Below are 16,219 nucleotides of genomic sequence, written 5' to 3' on the forward strand. Positions count from 1 at the left end.
TTTCTTGACTTTTCGCTGCCTTCTGTCCTCACAGCGGACTTTAGGGGATTACAGGATGATAGGCTGGGTGTGTGTAATAGTTACTGAGCGAGTGACCCCATTTCTGGAAAGCATGACTGAAACGCGGGGGTGGAATCGGGCAGGCTCTGATGAGTGGTGTACTTGGCGGCAGCCGCTGCCCCTGCCGGCCTCCGCAGTATGAGAGGTGGATAGGGTTACTGGTTACGTCAGTAAAACTCAGGCTCAGTTTGGTGTGAGATGCGGGACACTTATATTCTCCGGGAGGGGGAAGGGGAGGAGGACAGGAATCCTTTCAAATCGTTTTTCAGGTTTTTCTCCCTAGTCACTCCATTGCCATATAAAAATATTTACTTGATCTTCCTAAATGCAGAAAGAGTTGTAATAAAGCATATGAGTCCGTACTTAATATATTTTGCTACTAGATAATGCCTTTAATATCTAAATGCTTCTCGAAAATATAAAAGACATAGATATTTAAATATCTATTTAAAAAATATTGCCATATTTTTTAAAGGAAAGGCCAGTGGGGGGAAAAAGAAATGGTGTTTTTAAGACTGGCAGAATTACAGGAATTTCATTTAAATTTGAGAGCCAATATGATTCCGTAAATCTTTAATAACAGTTAAATTTAGAATATTTAATCGCCATTTGAATGGATACTGTGAAAAACCGTATGGCAAGGGAGCCTCTTCATTTTTTTTGTTCAGAAAAAAAATTGCATTTAAAAATACAGCTATCAAGGTGGTTAAAATGTTCCCAAAGTACTACACCTGTCGAAGACATTATATATGCTTAGACTCTGCTTTTTAATTTAGTGGGGTTTTTTTTCTTAGTATTTTGGAGACAGCCCAGGCTGGCCTGAAACTCACTATGTAGACCAGGCTGGCCTTGGTCTTACAGAGATCTGCTTGCCTCTGCCTCCCAAGCTCTGTGGTTAAGGCATATGCCTCCATGCCCAGATATGAGCCTGCTTTTTAAATACACACAATAACAATTACGTTTCAAAATGAATCCACTGATGCATTAAAAATGATCTGTTAAAGATATACCTCAACAAACTGCCTTTAGGTAGTTTGTTTCCTTTGGTTGTTAAATTGTAATCCACATTTTTTTCCTTGGCATGTGTCAATATGCAGGTAGAAATCATTTAAAATTCTACTTTATCTTTTTTCTGTATAGTATGCATTAGATAAAGAAAATACAAGCTTACTTATTTAGCGTCTACTATATGCAAAGATATTGTGGTATATTTGCTGTTTCATTTTATCCTTCCTGTAACCCAGCAGAGAGGATTGTGGTATCCATTGTTACAGATTAAGAAACTAAATTCAGTAGTTAAGAGCACAAAGATTATAAATAGTGAATGGCAGAGCCATAATTTGAAGCCAGGTAGATACAATTTGTGTGCTTTGCTTTATTTTAGAATAGATGCTTCAAATCATTTATAGAAAGAGTCAAGGCATAAAGAGTCAAGGCTAATAGTTACAGATCATGTATTCTTCATAAGCAAATATAAGATCTGATTTGTAAAAGCATCAATATATGTAATATATATTAATTAATATACATAATGTTTATATATGTGGGTGTATGGGTGTGCTTGCGTGTGCACACATGCATGTATTAGTGTCATGTTTTCCAAAGCCTGGTGGATAAGATTCCACAAATTGTAATTTCTAAATTTTTTTTTTACTATTCTAGCATAAAATATGTCCAAGTTGCCTAGATTTATTAAAAGTAGACTTCAACACACTGCCTTTAGATACTCTATTTCCTTTGGTTGTTAAGCTATTGCAAGTAAAATAGTTCTGATATGATTTTAAAATACTGAAACCAGTGAGAGAAGAGTTGAGAGTTTTCATAAAGAGCTAATATTGATACCCATTATTATGCCATCTCCTCCCCAGTAGACTCACATCCTGGAATAATTGTATTTTACCAGAGAAATATTAGGGTTTCTAAAGAAATATTTGCTTGAGCAAATGCATCAGAAATTTCCTCTCCATGCTAAAAGATTTTAAGGTTGGTCTGTATAGGATTACATTTATGGTGTCATCACTAGATAGACTGAGCTCTTGAAAACAAACTCTTTTTTATTTTACTGAATTCTCAGCAATTAACACAATGCCTGGCACATACATATTATGAACTCAATAAATGTCTGCTAAGTGAATTATGAAAGTCAGGAATAGGGTGCTTATGATTCTTAATCTATGTTCTTATTTTAATTCCTCATTGAACTATGAACAATTTTAGAAGACCTGTATGCCTCTAAAAACAGTTTCTTCATTCCTTCACACCAGCCTTCCTGCTTTAAGACCTCACACAAGTTTCGTGGTGTGCAAAACAAAAACCCCTTGTGGTTGAACTCAAACATGGGTCATAGCATGATAGGCTAGAAGTAGGCCAAATGTTTAAGGCAAATTTAGGATAATGAAGTACTATGTAAGCAAAGTCAGATTATTAGAAGATAAAAAAATCAAAATCACTTCCGTAGTAGATATTCAGAAGTTCTTAAAGGATTACTTTAAGTTGCAAGTACTTTTTTATTTGATATTTGACTGTTTAGGGAGTAGATATCAAGGAATTGTGGTTCTTCTACAAATCCATTGCCACTGCTGTCAGAGGCAAATATCACTAGATGACCAGCCTAACTTAAAGTATATGATCTTCCTTAGTTGCACTAGAATTGGGATAAATGCTAATCTAAATAGAAAACAATGTAAAAGTAATAAAATGAAGGTTATTTTTGCTCTTTAAAAAATACTCACAATGCAATGTATTGTATATAATATGAACAATGTTTTTATACAATGTGTTGCATAAAAATAGCCACCTTGACTTTCTTTAAGTAACAAGTACCTAACAGGCATTGAAAAATACTATATTTGATAACAAAAAATAAGAACTTTGTATTGTAGATTTAGTGAACATGCAGCCATTTTTAACCTCAAAAATTATACAGTAACCCTTATTATAATAAAGCATAGGTAGCAGGTGGTGGTGGCGCACACCTTTAATCCTAGCACTTGGGAGGCAGAGCCAGGCGGATCTCTGTGAGTTTGAGGCCAGCCTGGTCTACAGAGTAAGTTCCAGGAAAGGCGCTAAAGCTACACAGAGAAACCCTGTCTCAAACAAACAAAAACAAACAAACAAACAAAAAAACAGCATAGGGTGTCTACAGTGCTTCTAATATGTATTATATAGATTTCTTAAATTTAATCTGTTCAGAAAGTGTTTTATTCATCTATGATTGACTTTGAACAAATGTTTTATTAAGTTCTTTTCTATTTCCTGTTTCATTTTTACCACTTTTCAGGTTTTTTTTTTTATTTCCCCCAAGTGAAGATCTGAGGTGAGGACACATACTACTTTTGTCAGCTGTCAAGTAACTGTGACACATTACTGAATATTTCATTGTTTTCAGTGATTCTGATACAGGACAATGTGTTTTTTTTTAAACTCTAGAAACCTGCTTTATTTTGGCAGCCGTATCCTGTGTTAGAGTGTATCCAAAATGTGAAACTTCCCATGTTCCTTTGAACTTTAAGATAAAGAGAGAAAAGTGTTTATTCAAAGAAGCAAGTATAGGCACACTTGGCCTTTTCTTTACTACAATTTTGGAAATCACAATAAATATATGCTAATTTTACATAAGAAAATGACATAATTTAGATGTGCACTCCTAAAACAAGGATTTGACTTGGTAAGTTGTAAAATAAATAGAAGTGTAGTAAATTATTTATCTAGAAGTCTGAATTGAAGAATTATTCTTAAAGTTTTCCTTTATTATCATCCACTAAAAAATTCTTATCATTGTCACAGTTAACAAGATTTATTCTATCCTTCCATGCTCGAGAACATGTATAGTGTGCCAGGCTATAAATGATGGGTAAAGTCAGAGTGGCCTAATTCACTCATTACACATTGGATACTTTAGGCCCAGTGGCTGAGATTGTAATGAAGGATAATAACATTTGCTTGTCTCTCTAATGATGCATAAGTATAATAGTGTTCAATTTTTAAGGTATTTTGGTGAAAAATGCATTTTAAGCCTTGAAATACACCAGCACAAGTGTGTGTGTGTGTGTACCTGTGTATGTGTATTTACATTGTATTCTCTGAATTAATATCATACAAAAATTAAGTGATTAAGTTTTAATACATAGTATTAACACATCCTCATACCCACCAGTGTGTTGTTTAGATTTAATACAGTGTATTATGAATTTGGAACAAACATCAGCTACTCAGATAGTCTGATATATCAGTTTAATAGCAAAAATCATAAACACAAAGAAAAATAAAAACAGTAAATCTTGCTAAGTAAAATGTGTCTAGATTCAGCTAAATAAGTACATTCCACAGATACACTGTACATATTATAAAACAAGTATAGAAGAAAATATGCTCATGAGCATATGATGATCATTTAGTACATTTGATCTACTCTAAGTGAATTAATTAGTTATTATTTATAGTTAAGAGTTTCAGCTTTATCACCTTGAAATTTAGAAGGAACTTTGTGAGATCATTTGCTTCCTGCCAAAGTGTTTTTTTTTTTTTTTTTTTTTTTTAAAATTGGAGCTATAAAATCCTGTGTTTTGAGTCTTGGCCTTGCCTCTGAATAACTTTCTAACCATATCAAGGTTTTTTGCTGTGTCTATTCTTGAATCTTCAAAAATAAGTATAAAAATATTGACTTCAGAGTTGTGATGAGAATTAAATAAAATGATAATGTGTGTAAAATAATTGTATACTCTGATTTGTGTTTATTAAATAATACTTATAAATGACTTGCTCAAAGAACTGTCTTCTTGGATATTTTCTTCCAGAATTAAGTAAAGCAGGTCAAATTGTTTATTTGATTGATCATTTTAAACAGAATCATTGTAATATCTGAATATACCTATAAAGGTAAGATAAACAGAAATCTCTTCAGTCTTGTCCTTTTTGTGTTGTTCTTTGCAAATATTATCTTTAAATACAAACCAATAAAGAGCATCATGAAGGACATGTAAGGAAAAGGAGGACAGAAAAGAGTATTCCCTTTTTAAAACTGTTGAAACCAGAAGGTGTGTTATAAACTGGCATGCCAGTTTTTTTTTCTTAGAGATAAATAAAATGATAGTAGACCTTATGCATGATGCTGTCTTATTATCAGTGAAATACAGGATGGCCTGTACATTGATCTCTTGAAGATAATGTATTTGTGAAGAAATGATTAGTCAATATATAGCATCAATAGATAGAATTTTGATTTTTTAAAATATATCAAAACAAGGTATATACATTTTCATGATTTAGGCTTAATCAGTTCTTGTTTATTTTATTAGGGAAATTAATATAGTATGTCTCCCTTCCCATTATTGTAAGTATATTTATTTGGTTATTGAACAGACCATGGATAAATAGGATTTCCTGTCTAGAAATGTAAGCCTTTGGATTTTGTCTGTTGTGAGGTGTTGGTATTTTAAAAACTTTAAGTACTATAGAGTATTTTACAGAGAAAACTCTAGAGACACTCTTAAAGTCTCCAGAGACTCTGGAATTGTTATTAAAGGATATATGTGACCCAGCAATCAACTTCCCCCTCTAAAAAATAAGAGCACATGACATCAGTAAGTTTAAAAAATGTGGAGTTAAATGAGATTAACCAGTATCTTTACTGCATAATTTCTGAGAATGTTTAAGATGTTGTACACAGTGAAACTGCAAAACAGTATTTGAGCCAGGGGTATATAGTGAGATCCTATGTTTATAAAACAAATAAGCAAAACAACAAAAATTGTATTTGAGACTTGATGTCAGGGTCCTGTTTTCATGACCCACCTATTGGAATCTTAAACAACACAAGTGTTTTACAGAACAGTTTCAGAAAGTTCAGTACCTTCATTATTGCCTGTAGAAGAGCTCCTATTTTTAATTGACTATACTGAAGCTTTTGACTTTGTCAAGAAAAATTTCATTTCACTTGTAATTAAAATCTTTCTAAGTTGTACAATAAATTTCCAACTCAGTAGTGAACTAAAATTTAAATATAAGATGTCTCAGTGGGTAAAGATGCTTACTCACCAAGCCTAATGACCTGAATTTAATCCTGGGGCCTACATAGCAGAAGGATATATATATATACACATACACACACACACACACATATATCTCCAACTCACATAAATTGTCCTCTGATCTCCACACATGGGTATGCCATGGCACATGAGCACTATAACTTGATTGTGCCCCACTCACAGCAAATAAATGTTATAAACACAAATTTTTAATAAACCTTTTTAAAATTAAAGGTTTTGATTTGATTTTTGATAATCCTTAGTTATATAGTTCTTTAATATCAAGACTTTACTAAATTACCCCTATGTTAACTTCCTCTAACTTTTGTCAGGTATTCACGGTTTTTAATTTTTTTTCTTTTTATTTTCAGATAAGATCTCAGTGTAGTCCAGGCTGGCCTCAAATTTGCTGTGTTGCTCAGAGTAGCCTAAAACTGCTGATCCTCTAGCCTCAGTTTTCCAAGTGCTGGGATTATATTTGTGCACTACCATGTTCAACTTTAAAAAACAAATAGGTGGGTTTTTTTGTTTGTTTTTTACTATGTGCCACTTTATTCTTCTGTTAATCTTTCTGCCACCTCACATTCTCTCTCTTTTTTTTTTAATTAACTGCTTCTAACTTACAGTTAGTAGAGGGTAGAAAACTAGAGTTAATATGATGGAGCCATTTTTACATGGGAATATTTTGATTTCATTTTTTAAATTCACCAAATAATGTATATTGGTGAAATTATTAAGGCAACTCCACGTAGTTAAAAGGGAGGTTTATTTTGTGGGGTAACTTCCAAGTGAAGGGATAGGTTACAGGGTCTGGGAAAGGTGTAGTGCAGTCCGGCCGTGTTCTCTGGAGAACTCGACTCGGTCAACCTCCAGTGTCCAGGAACCAAGAGGGTGTATCCGGATCTCGAGAGGACCCCGCCTTGTAGGCGTGACAGTTACCGAAGCCTCAATGGGGGTAGTACTTCCAGGTCAAAGCTGAAATGGCTACCCACTACAAATGGAAAAGGACATCTTCAACCTTCTGTTAGACTCTGTCCATTATGTAGAGCAGGGGTGTCCAACTTTTGATACTGCAACTTGACATCATTTATAGATAGCACATAGTTATCTATGGAATGTACAAGTGTAGACATATCTAGAGGATCAGGTATTTACTGGACATACTACCTAATAGTAAATGGTAATTTTATGTTTTGGCATACCATAACAAATGGCTCGTTGCCTTCTCTTAAAGATGTCAGCTACAAAGTAGAAACCTAGCCTATCTCCCTACATGTAATCAGGTTTTCATACAATGGGTCCAGTTTTGTTCTTGGGAGATTTTGCTGGTTTCCCAAATATTAGATATTCTACACTTAGGTATCAATCCAAAAACACTTTTATATTTCTTCGTTCTTCTCCAATAATAGAAGTAGTGTTACAGGCAAAGTAAGTTAGAGAAAATTTCTTCATCTTAGCTAATACAGTCTCATACACACTTAGGTGTTGACTGTTTTGTTGACTATATAAATTAATTTTTATATCATCATCTTACATAGGATGATCTTTAAATCTGATCTGGTCATCTAGTTTTCTGTGTGCTTAACTCTAATCCTTTGGTTCACAAAGCTTGTTGTAGGAAACTTAGTTCAGTCATATAATATGTGTTAGAAGCAAGTATCAAATGATAGCCTGAAGCAAAAGACCATTTTGTCACTAATAAATTGAACTGCATCTTACATGCAATGGTTGGGACAGAAATCTTTGTTCTAGGCTTGGGGATTTAGCTCAGTGGTAGAGTGCTTTCTAAGGCCCTGGGTTCAGTCCTCAGCTCCAGGGAAAAAAATCTTTGTTCTAAAGATCTTCTTATTAAAACCCACAGTAAAATCCTCAACATTAGAATGTTATTTATTTCTTCACATTTGGGAACAGAGGTGGCTGTTTTTATTTTTTATTCTGAAAACAGTATAAAATAATGAAGATTTACTTTTAAAAGAACTGCTAGCTGGATATAGTGATACATACATGTAATACTAGTTCATGGGAAATGAAGACTTGAGGACGAGGTTTAAGGTCATCCTGGACTACATGTATCAAGTTTAAGACCAGTCTAAGCTATGTGAGACTTCATCTCAACTGGAGAAAAAAATGGATCCGGGGATATGGTTTGGTGGATAAAAACAGTTACCATATAAACATGAAGACCTGAGTTTGAATTTGCAGAACTCATTCATGCAAAAGCCAGATTTGTAGCGTGAGCATTTGTATGTATTTCCACCACTGCTACTGGGAGGTAGAAGGCAGAGAGAGAAACAATCCCCTGAAACTCAAGGGCCAGATGGCCTGGCTTGTGCAGAGGAGAAACAACAGAGACCTAGCCTCAAATAAGGTAGAAGGGGGGGAGGACCTTTAGAGATTGTCCTCTGATCTCCACATGTGCACTTTGGCTTATACATACCCACACTCTTCTCACATGCACATGCATACATACACATTGTACACACACACGAGCATAAATTAATTTTTTAAAACTGAGAGGGGTCTGGGGAGATGGCTGAGCAGTTAAGAATGCCTGCTACTGTTCTTCCAGGGGACTGGACTTTAGTGTCTAGCACCCATGTCCTTCATTGGACTTAACCACCTGTAACTCCAACTTCAGGGGATCTGTCGCCCTCTTCTGGCTTATGTGGGCATCTATATGCACTTGCAACCTCCCATGCTCATATAAATAAAAAAACAAATCATTTTATAAAATTAAAACTTGTAGCTCAGTACCATTCAATATAGTATTAATGGTGGATTATTAAGCACTTGAAATACAGTTGGTGTAGCTGAAGAACAATTCTAGGGATGGAACACGGGGCTTCACATATGCTAGGGAATTGCCCTGTCACTAAGCTACCTCCAAGCCCTGAATTTTCAGTTTAGTTTAAATAGTCACCTGTGTTTATTGTCTACTATATAGACCAATGCAGTCATAGGTTATAAGGATTTGTATGAATAGAACTCCCCTTTTCCTTCTAGTTCAGTGTTCAGTTTCCTGTTCTCCTTCTTATTTGTGTTTTGAAATGAACAGAGACTAAGGCATTTTTCTAAATAAAAATATATTTGATACACGTTTTTCACAATTATTCAATTATTTCTTCCCTATCCTGATGATTTTTTATAAGCCTCCTTAAGTGATGTATGTTCCCAATTCACCATTCTCTTTAGTAGTTTTGCTGATGTCATTTCCTGTTGAAGCAGTGAGAATATTTAGCTATCAAAATGTAAAAATTATAAGCTTCCTCTTGTGGACTAAGCTGTGGACAGAAGTATTAAATAAAATAGGGCAGAAAATAACCATTATATTCTATATTATTGAATGAAAAAATGCTGCATGGTAATTTATATTCTCTACATTCTACTGTGCTACTTAAAACTAAAAGTGGGCTTAAGTGTCTTAGAACTTGAAACTTTTATTTTAATTTAGTATAGAATTTTGGAACTAAGAACAATTTAGCCCTATTCTATGTAAGAAAACTGAGACCTAGCCAGATGTTGTGGCACACCTTTAATCCCAGCCCTTGGAAGGTAGAGGCAGTCAGATTGCTGTGAGTTTGAGGCCAGCTTGATGGACATAGTGAGTTCCAGGACAGTCAGGACTATGTACAGAGACTCTGTCTCTCACACAGACACTCGCACACAAACACACAGAACTGAGACCCATTCAGAACATCCCATTTCACTAAAATTCATTTTTCTATCCACTACATTCATAATTTAAAGGTAATTATTTTAAAACTGTCTTAAATAGAATAATTTAAAGAGCCACTATGTAAAAATTCAAACATTTTTCTCTTCTATTTGTTAATTTTTACTTTGTTTGCTTTGTCAGAATACTAAAATCAATTTTCCTCAACTTTATTTTGTAAATTTGGAAAATTCAGCCAGTCCTGAGGGTAAAGAAACAACTTGGTAACAGCGCTACCTGCAATCAAATAGTGTGTCAAGGTCACTACTCTCTTTCTCCTAAATGAATGGACACTCACATCTACCAAGTGCCCTTTGGATTGGGTACTTGGTGTGTTTGAACTGGAATGAGGGATATTGTTATTCTTATCTGGGGAAGTTGAAGCCCAGAGGGAAAGAAACTGCTCATAAGATTGCATAGCTAGTTAACAGGAGCAAAGATTCAAACCCAAGTTTCACAGATTGCAGATTGCATTGACTTTCAACTGAGTTGGCATGCTTGAATTGAAAACATCCAGATGAGTAATGCCATCTAGATGAAATCATCTATAATGCAGAAAGTATCCAAATGGTTTGCATAAGTGGCTGTATTTGTGAGAATGTAAGGAGGTTAATGACTTAGAAAGATAGGCACCTTCTCATGTATGTGAAGTCCTCTCAATGAGGTCGATGGAGGATATGATCCTGGCATAAATTAGGAATGCTGTTCATAATAGAAACAATGTCTATGTAGTCAGGGAAGTCAATAAAAATTAATACTGCTAGCCAGGCGGTGGTGGCGCACGCCTTTAATCCCAGCACTCGGGAGGCAGAGCCAGGTGGATCTCTGTGAGTTCGAGGCCAGCCTGGACTACCAAGTGAGTCCCAGGAGAGGCGCAAAGCTACACAGAGAAACCCTGTCTCGAAAAAAAAAAAAAAAAAAATTAAACTAGCCTGAGTAAAAACATTTCACATTATATGGGAAAATACATTCAGATTTATAAACAGCTATGTTACCATTGAAACAAAGTATCTTGTATTTGAGGTGAGGAAGAAGGAGGCTATCTAAACATTATTTACCAGCTGTCCTTATAGAAGCCCCTCGGTAGGAATTTGAGTAAATGTGGCTTGCTACTTGCAGTTTTTAATAAATCATTACCTATTGATATTTGATTGCTCCTTTCAGGGAAAAAAAAGGCCAATAAGATACTCTTTTAAAGTACCAGGAAGTAGGATCTGCTTCAACTAAAAAGCAACAACAACAACAAAAAAAAAAAACCCTTAACACTTGAAAAAATAAAGTTATGTTGCTGTAGCATAAGAAAAGGAAAAATTTAAAGTTATACAATCAGTGAATTCTTTTATTAAACTTTTAAATAAGTCAAGTGGCCTTAATTTTTGAGATAGAAATTATAGATTTACTATAAGATTTACCCTTATAAACAACGTGTAATAAAACATTGACTGAAACCAACTTGGGGAAGAACCAGTTTATTTGGCTTACACATCTTGATAATTGAGGGAAATCTGGATCATTGAGGGAAGTTGAGGCAGAAACTCAGTCAAGAGCTGAAGCAGATAGAGGAACACTGCTTACTGACTTGCTCTCCATGGCTTCTCAGCTTGTTTGCTTATACAACCCAGGACCATCTACCCAGGGGTGGCCCAGTCCACAGTGAGCTGGACCCTCCCACATCAGTCATGAATCAAGAAAATACCCTCTTAGACATGCCCACAGACAATCTGATAGAAATAATTCCTCAATTGAGGTCCCCTCTTCCCAGTTAACTCTGGTTTGTATCTAGTTGACAAAAAACTAATCAACACAGTGACTCGCTCTTACTATAGTCACAAAATTGTGCATCCATTACTTGTCTGATTCTAGAACATTACCATTACTCCAAGAAGAAATGCCCTACTCATTAACAGTCACATTTCCCCACACTTGCTGGCAACCACTGATCTATTTTCTGTCTTTATAGTTACCTATTAGATCCTACAATAAATGGCCTTTGTATATGTTGTCTTATCATGATGTTTTCAAGGATCATCCATGTTGTGTAGAATGTATCAGTGCTTCCATCTTTCCCCCACATTGTATGAGTATGCCACATTTTTTTTACTCATCAGCTGATGGAATTTGACTTATTTCAAACTTCTACCTTTTGATTATTAGGAATAATGGTATCAATGTTTGAGTCAAGTTTTTGTGCGAGTATGTATTTTCAATTATTTTATGTATTAGAAGTAAAGTTGGAGTTACGTGATCTATGGTTAACATTTTTGAGGAATTGCCAAACTCTCTTACAACTCATTTTCACCATGTTCCATTGCCCTTAATAGTATTTCTCTACGTTTTCCCCAACATGTGTTACATTTCTTTACTGAAACTGTCTGTAGTCAGTATAAAGTATCTCCTTGTTTTGATTTGTATTTCCTAGTAACTAATGATATTAAGGATTGTTCCATTTGCTTTTTGTCCTAATTTCTGTGCTTGTTACTGATTTAGACATTTAAATGTTTTTTTTTTCTCTAGAGAAAAAGAAAGTGCCCTATATGTCTATATTCTCCAAAACTTTCCCTAGAACAGTGGGTTTTCAATTGGATTCATAAAGGCCTAGGTTCTATGAGCATGCTTTAGGTTACCTCATCACCTAGTACATTTTATCTAAGCAGGAGCAGAATTCCTTGAAGAACACAACATAGAGCTATAGACTGGTTATAGAAAGCTACAGATACTTCAGAAAGTACTCTTGAGGGTGAAGGCAGGGAATAGCCCCCTAGGTCTTGGAAACTCAGATTTTTTAAGCAAAAATATAGAAATACGTTGATAATCAGAAATAGTCTAAAAAAAATCTCCAAAGTTAAGTGTATTAAAGGAATTCTTTTTAAGAATCCTTCTCAGACAGGCAGTTGTGGCACTGCCTTTAATCCCAGCACTTGAGAGGCAGAGGCAGAGGCAGGTGGATCTCTGTGAGTTCAAGGTCAGCCTGGACTACAGAGCAAGTTCTGGGACAGCCAGAGCTGTTACACAGAGAAACCCTGTCTTGGGAAACAAAAACAACCACAGCAAAAAGAATCCATCTCAGTTACCTCTCTGTCTTTACTTGCCTTCTTTCCTTCAAGTTCCTGCTAGCAATTGGTATAATTCAAGAGAATAACTATAACAGTGGATGTTGGTATCGGTAAAAGGGGAGATTGCTTACAGAGAGAAATAGTATAGGCAAGTTAAAAATAAGATATGCCTTGGATCAATAAAAAGAATGTGCAAATTAGTTTTAAAATGTTCTTTTCCTCTTGGCTCCCTTTAGTGTGTGTACTAGGTGATAATGAAGTAAGTAGAATTCTTTCCTTTGGTTTATATAGTCTAAAAATACCCGATTTGTCTGGACAGACAACCAAAATAGCATAAAACAAGCTAAATTGATCAGGAATACAAACAGATGTAATTGGATATTTAGAGGAAAATTATAATCTTACAATGTAACAGCTTTACATAGTAGAGGTTTAATGATGATGTGAAAACTAGAAAACAAATGTCATTTTTAATATAAATATCACTTGGGAGAAGTTTCTGGTTATGCCAAGATATGGAGGAACCCTATAGCTCCCAGGACTTTTCCTTCCAACTGAAACTCAACAAATAGGACCAAAAACAGTGGAGCAATGGAAAAGAAGGCAAATTGCCTGAGGATCCTAAAAGGAACACAAGTAATGTGGTCTCTGGGTTTTCTTACTGTTTCCCCATATATCACAGACAAGATGCTAAAGGCACAAAAAGCTCAAAGAAAGCTCCATCCTCTTTAGCCAAACAGTTGGGGAAAGGGCAGTTGAGTAAGACTAAACCTTGCCAGTTCTCATTCTAATCTACCCTAATACTGACAGGAATAGGGAACAAGTGGCAGTGTTCTGCTCTTCCGGTAAAAAACAAAGTGGACAGTGCTTTGGTTCCCTCTGCTGGGTGACTTGCAGACTGTTCAGGAGGCTGGTTTTTCCCCATTCCTACCCTTGTAAAAGGCAGTTGATTCTTCTCAGTGTACTGTCAGCAGTAAGTTGAGCCTCCACCACAAACCCCAGATAGTAAGACTTAAAGTAGTTAAAGGCTGGGATAGTTTACACTAAGCTTCTACCTTCCCCCAGAATCAACCAGGCAGAAGAAGATAGCTGGAGGCAAGAGTACTCAACTGTTTCTCATCCCTGCTAATGTCAGTGGGCCTTAGCAGACAGCTGAGCCTCCACTGGATCTGGCAGAGGGTGAGACCGATTAGCCATCCACTTCGTCTTGTGTTCCTCCCTTTGCTTAACTCTCCTTGAGGAACTCTTTGAGAAGATAGGCTTTTGGTTCTTACCTTGCTTCCCAAGAGCCCAGAAGAAAGGTGAACTCACAGTCCTAACCATTAGGCATGGAGGTGTTTAGAAGTTGGTAGTTCACTCTCTGGAACCAAGCATATAGCTGAATACATCTGCAAGAGCATTTGAGACATTGTTCCACTATTGCTTGGGTAGTCTTGGTAGTCTCCAGAGAATAAATCGAGCTACCCTCACACTGTACCTCAACATGGGATTGTCTGCCAGAGTATATTAAATTGGATTGGTTAAAATGCTTGGCAGAGCCAGGCGGATCTCTGTGAGTTCGAGGCCAGCCTGGGCTACAGAGTGAGTTCCAGGAAAGGCGCAAAGCTACACAGAGAAACCCTGTCTCAAACAAACAAACAAACAAAATGCTTGGCATATAGCAAAAAAAGTCTTCTGGGTAGTGGTGGTAGCACATGCCTTTAATCCCAGCGCTCAAGAGGCAGAGGCAGGCAGATCTCTGTGAGTTCAAGGCCACCCTGGTCTATAGAGTGAGTTCCAGGACAACCAAGGCTACACAAAGAATCCCTGTCTCCAAAAAAATTCAAAAGCAAATACTGGAAAAATCAAATACTGGGGAAGAGCTCTGGCCTTAAGCATCTCAACTGAAATCAAGCAGAAAAAGATGTCACCTTTTTTTAAAAGCAATGTAAATTCATTTTTAAATGAATTTTGAAAAAATATGAATTTGTTTGAAAAATGAATTCTAGATTAATTCAGTTGTGTGTGGGGGTACTTTTGGGGTAAGACTACAAAATAAAGTGATTTTTAAGAAAATGTTTTTTAAAAATCTAATGATCATATAGTAAATGTAAAAATAGAGGTCCAGGTAATTTTTTTCATAATCACACCAAAATAAATGTCTGGCCTTTGAAGCCAACATGATGGTATTTCTCATTTGAGTGTCTGGAAACCAACTAAATAAACCTGAATTAACTCAACCCAAACAATACATAGATTATTTAATTTTGGGTTTTTAGCTCTGAAAACGGGAGAGGATGCTTAGGACAGGGAACTCCTTTAAAGCTCCTCATATGATATTTGCCCTAAAAAGTAAACACAGGAAAAGAGAAGTTGAAATTTACTGAATATCCCGTAAGGTTGTCTAGACTGAATTTATCACAGCTTCTGGTGGATTGAGTAACTCTGGATTGGAAAACTGAGGTAAATCACTTGTCCAAAGACACCTGTAATAAAGGGCAAGCCAGGTTTTGAAACTTGATGTGGCAAAAATCACAACTCGTGATCTTTTTTACTACACTGTTTTCCCAGAGTTGTATAATCACAGGAATCATCCAAGATGCCCATTTAAAAAAAAAAAAACTAATCCATGGAGCTTCTGAAAAATCTGATTTTGTTTCTGTGTGGAGGAAGTCCAAATATTTTATTTTATTTTGTATTGTGTTTGTGTTACTATAAACTGAATGCAGGGCCTCACAAATACTAGGTAAGCAGTCTACTTACTACTGTAAGTTAACATAAAATTTAACTAATTCTGGTCATTGTGCAGGGATTGGAAACATGCCGTCTATTAAAAAGAAGTAGGGCTTGGGAGACAGAAATAGAATTAGGAATCTACATAGGAGTTATTTAAAAAGTTGGCACTACACCAGTTTCTCTGCTAGTAAAATACTGTAAGATTGGATTGTGGAAATTATAAGATTGCATTAGAGTCCTTAATCTGTAAAGGAAACCCATATTTTATTTTTCTTTTAGGTGACAGCAGCTGTTCCATCCACTCTTTGGCATTATCCTTCTTTACAATAGGGAGCAAGTGCACTACTGATAGATACAGATTAAGCTATTCTGGATACAGATTGAAGAATTACTCTTAGAAAATATAAAATAGCTATAAGCACAGAATTGGTAACTTCCTCAAGTGTGATACAAAACAAAAAATCTTAAAAATAATCAATCTAAAGCTTAATTTTTAAAATCAAAGGATTATAACATTTTCAAGCTGAGGGAGCTCTCAGACTTAGGGGCTTACCCACAGTGGCAGACTCTCAAATCTAAACTGACCAAAGTTCCATAGAACTCTGAGGATTGTAGCTAAGTACCTTTTCCAAGATCACGCTGGTTTTTAG

General features: G+C 35.6%; 1 protein-coding gene across 6 annotated transcripts in view; it reads left to right on the forward strand.

Annotated features, from left to right (window-relative positions):
• Rps6ka3 (ribosomal protein S6 kinase A3) overlaps positions 1-16,219 on the forward strand; it is a 107,198-nt gene that overhangs the window by 1,453 nt on the left and 89,526 nt on the right. The window lies entirely within an intron of this gene.

The sequence above is a fragment of the Peromyscus maniculatus genome, chromosome X (genome assembly GCF_049852395.1).
Source record: "Peromyscus maniculatus bairdii isolate BWxNUB_F1_BW_parent chromosome X, HU_Pman_BW_mat_3.1, whole genome shotgun sequence".
Lineage (NCBI taxonomy): Eukaryota > Metazoa > Chordata > Mammalia > Rodentia > Cricetidae > Peromyscus > Peromyscus maniculatus.